We start from the raw sequence: 9,327 nt of genomic DNA on the forward strand, positions 1-9,327 counted from the left end.
GTGGACTTTAAAAGTGGACAATTTCATCCACAGACACACAAATCAGTACGTATGACAGAAATAAAATCACATACAAGGGAATAAAAACAATGGTGGCGAATTAGACTATGCAGTTTCTGTGGAAATTGCAGTGGGATTGATCGTATGATTCCGTTGGGATTTATTTTAAATGTATTCCAGAACTGTTCAGAAGCATACGCTGCACAATTGAGGCGGTAATTTCTAAGTTTTAATGGATGCTGGAGAGTATGAGTTAAGTAGGTGTGCCCTGAATGTTGAGTACAGTTTAGAGCCCCTTTTTACTCGTTAATGAGCATCATTTTCAAAATGAAAATCATGATGCACTTAGTAAGACTAAGATGTGAGACCCAAACAAGATAGCTAGCAGGTAGGAGCTCAAAGATCGTTGTCTCTAAGACTTCTGTGCGGAGACTTGTTTTTGAAAACAGAGGAGTCACCCCCTACTGGCTGTTAGAAGGAATCTAGACTTGCTTTACTTTCCACACCATGAAACTTCTTTTATATACAGTTTTTGTCTGTTACCATAGAGAATATAAAAGATGTCTGTCGCTATTGTGACATCACCAGCTTTACAAACCCCAAAGCACAACCATCTTTTATATACAGTCTTTGTTTAGTACAACTCCCATACAGTGCAAGGAGAGTGAATAGCAAACATTTACAGAGGACATCGGTATATTATTATATAACGTTTGAGTCTATCATATGATAGAAAATTGCACCATAAAGTAAAAACCATGTAAAATTCTGAAAAGTTAAGTCCTACTACAAAATTTTCTTTATTTTTCCTTTAAAAAGAAAGGTCTTTATTGGTACTGGCTTCTAAAATGTGAAATATGACTGTAAATTTAGATGTGACAGCTTGGATTCTGGTGGACTTAGGATGGCAATTTTTCTCGGTTGATTAATGGCTAAAGATATTAAACTTAATTGCAGCTCTACTTTACACCATCACAGTCCAGCTAAATGCACATTCAAGGACACTTGGTGAATTAAATAACACATTTGCACTGCCAAACTTTAGTTTGATGAACTATCTTTGATTGCCCTACCTAACTTTAGGTTAATGCACAACATGACATTTCTTCCTTTCAGGACAGCAGCTTGGAGATATAAACCAGAGATGGTGATTTAGTATAGAATGTGATGGTGATGATGATGATGATGAGGGTGATGCTTCTCTCCTTAGGACAAAGCTGCTTTCAAGCCAGAGGACAGACTTGTTAGCATCAGTTCATTCGCCGATGACCGTAAGCCTCTCTGCTGATAGCTGATCTTAGATGTAAAATCTCATCTTTCACTGCCTGCTGACATAAAAAGCACACACACAATCTAGCGTGTAAATGCTTCATCACAGACTTTCCTGTTATCACTGTGGCTGTGGTCTGGCAGTATTGATGACGGGCTTGTGCAGTACATCTGCTGATGCAGTAGTAGGAAGAAGAAGAGGAAGGGGGAGTGGGCAGGCTGACCTTCCCTTGCTCTCTGTTTCTAATGCCCGGGTCTCTGAGCTGCCTCGGTGCCAGGTTTCCCTCCCTCTCCTTCACTCCTTCTCTTTTCTCTTTGGTTGCAAGACTTTTGAATCCCCTCATCCAACACCTCCCCCCCACAGCCTTGTCTAAGGAGACGTCCGCCCCAGTGAACTCATTGACCAGGGAAAGGCTTGTTTTTACTCCCTTCTGGTGTAGGAAGGGAGACAGCGCTCGCTGCAAAGAGCGTCCATCTGTGCAAGTTTTTTTTGATCAAACGTGCATCTGAGACATATATATCTATATCTATATATCTCTATATCTCTATATCTCTATATCTCTATATCTATATCTATATCTATATAATTCTACTTATTAATTCCCAATTTTTTCCCCATCCTCAGTTTGTAAATAAAACCTGCACTTTTTGCTTAAAAAAAAAGAAAAAGGAGAGAGACTCACACAGGAGAAAGCTCTTGGTTACAAATGGAGTTATAATCACCTCATTTGGAACAGCTTTAAGATGTTAACACAGGAAGGCTTGTAAAGATGGACACTTTTTGCAGTGTTAACAGCATCCCGTCGGGTACCTCCTGCCAAACAAACGTCCGAGTCAGAGGATACGGAGCGCGGTCCAGAATGCAAATGAATGCGAGTGGATGAAAGTGAGAGGAAGATTTAGAGTGGATGAAAAAGAAGATAAAAGCTTTTTGGTTTTGCATAACCTGCATGAACGCCGCAGCAGCAAGGGAGGATGGAGGGCTCTGTGTGTGTGTGTGTGTGTGTGTGTGTGTGTGTGTGCGTGTGTGTGCGTGTGTGTGTATGTGTGTGTGTATTGCAGGGCTGGTACCCAAGATGGGAGGGAAAGTGTGAGGCTGGGGATATGTCTGGGCACACACACAAGTTCACTTGAGGACACGCACACATGCATGCACTTACACACACTTGATTAGGAGAGCAATCCTGCTCTATTTTGTTGATTAGTCTGAGGGTTTTTCCAGCTCAATGGTTTCTCTGTGTTATATTTCCTCTGCTACCATTGAGTAAAACAAAAAAGCTTTGCAAAAACAATGAAACAAGGGTATCTATTGCAAGTGATTGTAGGGGTAATTTCAGTTTTTTCCTTCTTCTTCTTCTTTCTCCAAGTCGGGTAGTTAAACAGGGTGTGGTGCTACATGAGTTTGTGTGTGGCACTCGGAGCAGATATTGTTATCAAAGCCCTCCGCTGTGCCATACGCTGTTCATATGGAAGAAATAAAGGTGCGTCATGGAGAGAAACGCAAGAAATGGGGTGCTTGTTTTGATACGCTATGTTTCCACGGTAACACAGAGGGGTCACAGTATTCTGGCAAAAAGGCCGGGAAACTCTATGGTGCCTGTTGATGATCAAAACCTACTTTTTCACAAAGATCTCTGGGACGGTTTAACTGTTTGTTGTGGGATTTTAAGCAAACCAAACTAGGAACATGTTAATAAACAATATTTTTTGTTGTCATTTTCAGTAGAAATCACTGATAACCCTACCATACACCAGTGGTTAGTAGCCAGACTATGGGGTGGGCCCCCTTGGTGGGTCATCGAGCTGCTGGAGAAGAAAAACATGCAGTGAATCAAAGCTGAAAGGTTAGGATTTGCGTAGTAAATATGCCAAATCGAGTGCTGATGCTGATATTGACCTTAATTTCCCTAAAATTCAACTTGGTGTGCGTGGCATGAATTTGGCTTTGCAGGAGAGGCGTGCTAGAAAATGTTTACAAACCTCTGCTGTAGTTACCTGAAAACAGGAGATTATTACGTGACACCAAAAACTAGACTTCAGATGGGTATACAAATAAACAATAATAAAATAAATATTTGTGCTGCCACAACACGTACTGGTGTCATTCAACAGCTGTACAGAGTTCTTCCTGCAAAACAGATTGGATTACATAGAAGTCCATGTTAAAAATGAGCAGAGTGTGCTTTCAGGCCTGGCTACATTGTTATTGACTTCGGCTTCAGAATCATAACTTCAAGTTTCAAGAAAACCAAGATGACAACAGCCAAAGCACTCCAGAGTTTCAAAACAAGTCTGCAAATCGATGCAGTCTTTTATATTTAATCTATCTATAAAACCAAGAAATTGAACTCAAAACTATTTGAGCAATTTGAGGCCAAAAACTAATGAAGAATTTGTTGAGGTTATAAATCAAATAAGCAATAGAGTCATTTTTCCTGATTTTTCAGAGAAGCAGGATTTTAACTCCAATGCTGGATTTAACAGGGAGCCAGTGTCTTTAAGACATTTCTGCAGTTTATCTGTGTCATCTAAGGGAAGCATGTATAATGTAAACAGAACTGGTCCTAGCACTGAACCCTGTGGAACTCCATAATTAACCTCAGCGTGTGAAGAAGACTCTTCATTTACATGAACAAAATGGAGTCTATTACATAGATATGATTCAAACCACCGCAGTGCAGTACCTGTAAAATCTACAGCAAGCTCTAATTGTTCTAATATGATATCATTGTCGACAGTATCGAACGCTGCACTGAAGTCTAGCAGGACAAGCACAGAGATGAGTCCACTGTCAGAGGCCATAAGAAGATAATTTGTAACCTTCACTAAATATGTTTCTGTGCTGTGATGGGCTCTGAAACCTGACTGAAACTCTTCAAATAAGCCATTCCTCTGATCTGTTAGCTTTGTGACAACTAATTTTTCAAGAATTTTTGGGATAAACTGGGTCAAGTGATGGCTTTTTAAGTAGCAGTTTACTTAAAAAGACTACCAGCTTGCAGGCCCTTGGAATATAGTGCATTAATATAGATCGATCACCGTTAAGACTGAAGCATTAATTAATGGTAGGACTTCTTTGAGCAGTCTTGTAGGAATGGGAACATCCACATTAATGGTTTGGAAGGAGTAATTACTAAAGTTAACCCAGAAAGATCAAAAGTCTAATTAAATATCAGTGGTATTAAAAGTAGCTGTAGTAGAAGAAATTCATTAAATCATTACTAGTTCATGTTAAAGGAAACAAGATCATTACTTGGTTGCTGTGCTTATTACTAAATGTTTAGAGTTGCTAGTAGATGTTATTTTCTCTGCTAGTCTTTATGCAGAGCCAACTTAATCAGCTGTCGGCGATAGTTTCATACTTTGCATACAGTCATGATATTCGTTACAGAATTTTACAAATTTATTTTCAAATATTGCAACAGGGGACAGCATAAAGAGAAATTCCGCTCAGATTTAAAAATCACTGCAACTCTGCAGCGTCTTAGACTGTGAGTGTTTGCTTTAAAAAGTGACTGGAGTCTGTGTATGTGATGTGTTTACATGACTCGTCTACCTCATATATTTATGGCACGGCATTCACCTCGAGACCTGTTGGAGCGTGCGAGCGTTTCCATCCATTACGAAATCCCGGACTGTTCCACTGAGTCAGAAACAAAACACAAAACAAACAGCTGAACAATAGCATGTACAGCAATTACAGTCTTAATATGTGGTTTCAGTAAACACAACAAATCCTGGAGACACAAGCTGAGAGCCAAAAATCTAAAACAATGCACAGATTCAGGACTTTGTGTCAGTGATTGAAGCTGGCTGTCTGTCCCATCCAGCTTTCCCTGCAATGTGCTATCTCATACTGCAATTAGAGCTGGACGAAGACTTGCAAGAGATACCTCAAAGCATGCATGGAAGTGTACTGTTTGTACTGTTTGCTTATCCCATGTAGAACAGTGACTGTGGGGGTAAAGGCCGCAGCTCCCTGGTTCTCTCCAGCTGGCTGGGCAGTGGGTGCGGTGCTTCTCTCTCTACCCACCACCTGGCACTGGGGAGGCTATGTCTAGGAAAGAGACCTGTGCCAGGCCTCAATTATGGGGGGAATAATCCAGGACACACTGAAGCAATTACAGGCCCATATAAATCAATATACTTTGGGTTAAAAAGTGATCTGCTCCCAACACTCTGGAGAGACTCTGACTCAGCTGGCCTTTGATTTTGCAGAGAGAGAGAGAGTGGAGGAGTTTCTCTTGAGTACAGGAATGATGCTGTTGAGGTTTCAACTGTCACTCAAGAAGTCAGGTGAAACACACAGTAAAGCAGAGAAGAACAATACAGCTTATTTGAAACCATGGTGCACGTAGCAACAGTTGTTGTGATTTTTATGTGACACGAAATAAATGGAAAGAACAGCATAAACAAACACGCTTGCTGTATTCTCAATGAGAATAGTTGCAAGGTTGTCATTGAGGGAGAAATACTGGGTTGTGTTAAGGCTGAGGAAGCTTATAGAATCAAAATCCTCCAACAGAAGCTGTGGCAGCAGAGCACAAACACGAGGGATTCCTGAGCCTCATTAGCACTACCATACTGCCATCTACTGGCTAAAGAAGACCATTGACAGCATACTGGAAAACATATTTCTGATTTACTGAGTAGAGTAAGAATAAATTGAAAGCTAGACTACACCATTTCTGGAGAAATTACAGCGGGATTGTTGCTGTGCTCAAAAGCAAGATTTGATAATGCCGACAGAGCTCAAAGGAAACTTTCTAGAATGCTGCTATGGTCAAAGACAAGCTTCTCCATTCTAACTGTGCATGTTCTGCCACTTGAATGAATTAAATCATTTTTTTTCCTGTTTTGTAACAAACTGTGAAAATAATTTAAAAAATAGTCAAACAAACGTGTATAAAACTGTACATAATGCAATCAAGCACTTCAGAATTTGAACAGAGACTAAAGGTGTTGGACCAGTTAGGTAGTGATGTTACTCCACACCATCATGATGATCCAACTGCCACAGGCAGAATTTGGAGTCATCGCAGAACATAATGTTCCTCCAGATGTTCAGGCTCCAGAGCACATTTTGCTAACACAAACGCAAACAAGCCTGACGGTGAAAGCACAGTTATGGCAGCCCTCCTAGCAGCCCTGTTGATTGGCTATGTGCACTCTGTTCCTGATTGTGTAGTTAGAGAGGCGCTGGCTCCATTCAAATAATCCTGCAACTTGGTTTTGCAGAACACCTGTTTGTTTGTCAGTTAACACACAACAAGCATCTTTATTTGTAATGTTAAAGCACAACTTGGGAAACCCACATAACACTACCAATAATTACAAACTCATTATCTTTCAACATTATCATTTTTACATATTTCTCATTCTCCTCTAAGATTTCTCCAAACATTAATGGTGGTTTTAAAGGAAGGCTGCCATTAACTTTGTGTTAAAGTTTTGTGCTAACTTTACTGAACAATCAACTGTAGTCGTAAAAGAGAAAGACAAAAGTACTCTATATAAGAGTGAAATTTGGCTTCCCTAATGCTGTGACTCTCAGCTTATTTTAAATTGCTGCAGCAACAAGGATTGCTTGGTTTTGCTAACCTCAAGACCTTTTTAAAAAATAGTATAGATTAGCCTGCCAGTTATTTATCAACAGTTAGTATATACATTATTTATAACGACAACCACTTGAAGTTCCACCCTGTTGCTTGAGAGGCTTTACAAAACATTTCAAATAAAAATTTAAAGTAATATGTGCACAAGAATGCTAAAGTTAAGAGTAGGATATGTTAGCATTGACTGTCCCATTAACGTTAGCTAGCTAGTTAGCAATACTTAAGTGTAAAATCTCCTTATATAATGATATTTTTCTAAAAACTGCAAGTTTCACATTGTTTTACAAAGCTGACATATTTTCATTACATTAAGCTAAACTAGTAACAGCTAGTGAAGGGCCCGACAGCATTCCAGGAGACGTAGCCTCCATCTTTGGCACGACTGCCCCTTTCCCACCACTGTATATCATATTGCTTGGGAGAATTTGGTCATTTTTCAGGAATTTTATTTAGCATTAAAATAGAGGTTTTGCACACATAGGACCCCTTACCACATGACATTAACTAGCCAGCCATTTTGGATGTCTTGCTGGTTATGTGGAGAAACTTGGCAAGGGAGGGCTGAAGATGAATGTTAACTTACAGCCTCCGAGTATTTACTGATGCTGTGAAGTGTAACCCTGACATTCTCCCTGTCATCATGCCACACAATTTATATCATTATGTTATCAACAACCACTCAAGGCCTCCAAAAGTTTGAATGCTTATCAGAGTCTTGTGTCACGATGGACAACAAACCCCTGTCACAGGATTTTTATTATATTTTGATATTGACACGTCTCTATGCATTATCCCTTACATTGTCAATGAGTCAACGTAGGTCATTTGTGATATATGACAGCAATACCGAGGTGAAATGTTGAGCATATCCATAACTTTCCATCAGTAAGTGCTGCTGCTAGCTTCTGTTCACTGCTATTGACTGCTGTTATTTAAACTTTTTTTGAAGTGGATCTAATGGGAGCAGTCTCGGGGAGCAAATAAACTCTTGTGATGTGAAAATGTATTCAAACTGTTGATCAGAGGGAAATTAGTTTAAATGTTTTAGAATGCTGTGGACTAACGTTACTTGCATAAGGTTAGCCTGTTACGTTATGCTGTGGTTTAGCAATCTCCTGTTGGCTGTCCAGAGATGGGAGGGTTGCATGTCTGATCTGCTGAAAATAACTAAGTGTAATAATATCGAGATTAAATAAGCATGTTCATGTAAGATTTCTTATCTTAGAACCCTAACTTCAGTTCAGGAGGGAGGTTTCAGGTAAGGAGGGAGAGGATGAGATAGAGATGAGAAGGTGAGAGTTGTGACAGAGGAGGCAGATGAAAAAGATGAGAAAGAAAAAAAAACTAGAAAGAGATAATGAGAATATAAATGGAAACATTTTAAATGATCAAATATTGTTTGAAAGAGATACGTGCATGGCACTAATGCATTAACAAGCTAACCGCGCTAACGCGTTGACGCTGTGCAGCCCCACGCATGGGGCGATCTGTGCTAACTCGCTAACGGAGATTTGCAGCGTTAAGGCGGTTATGGCGTTAACGTTGTTTTAATGAGATTAATGCTGACAGCACTAGTTTTTTGTATTCTTCTATCTGAATCAACAGGGAAGCGATAAAAAATGGTTAGCTTTGTGTCCTTGATGATTACTGCACCCAGCTGCGCAGCAGAATAAAGGGATTGTGAAGAGGAAAAAGTAGTAATGATATCTATGCAAACAATGTATTAGCCAGTGTATGTGATCGCTACTGCTTATCACGTCCAATAATAATATTAAATTCTATTAATTAAAATATTATTTCATGTTATTTAAAAGCATTTATTTATTTCACTGTTTAAGTGTATAATGGTTTAGTATGGCATGCCAAGAGTGACCAAATAAAAAAGACAAGCAATTCAATAAATAATTTAGTAAATGTGTCATTTATTAATCACAACTGAAAATAAATATAATAATAAATAATTTAGTAAATACATTGTTAATCCATTAAAACTTAATTTCCTTTAAATTAAAGCCATATTTTATTATTTCAATTAAGTACATCATGTTTCCTGTATGGACATCAACAATGCCAAAATGAAAATAGCTAAAAATACATTATTAAATAATTAACTATGTTTGTCAATAGTTTATTAATTTTGGAAACACATATATAAATCAACTATGAACTTACTTTTTTGCCAACAATATATTTACTGAATAAATCCCCACTGACAGCATTAAAAGTCTTTATAAAACGAACAAGGTATCAAAAGAATACCTGTGTGTGTTAGTATGTGTTAGTCCCCGTAGGGAAATTACTTCCCAGCATTTAACCCATTCAACCAGTGAATGGGTTAAATGAATGGGTGGACAGCCACCAATGCAGCGCCCAGGGAGCAGTGTGTAGGGACGGTACCTTGCTCAGGGGTACCTCAGGGTAACCGTTTCAGTGGAGTCGAACC

Source organism: Neolamprologus multifasciatus, chromosome 17 (genome assembly GCF_963576455.1).
Source record: "Neolamprologus multifasciatus chromosome 17, fNeoMul1.2, whole genome shotgun sequence".
NCBI lineage: Eukaryota > Metazoa > Chordata > Actinopteri > Cichliformes > Cichlidae > Neolamprologus > Neolamprologus multifasciatus.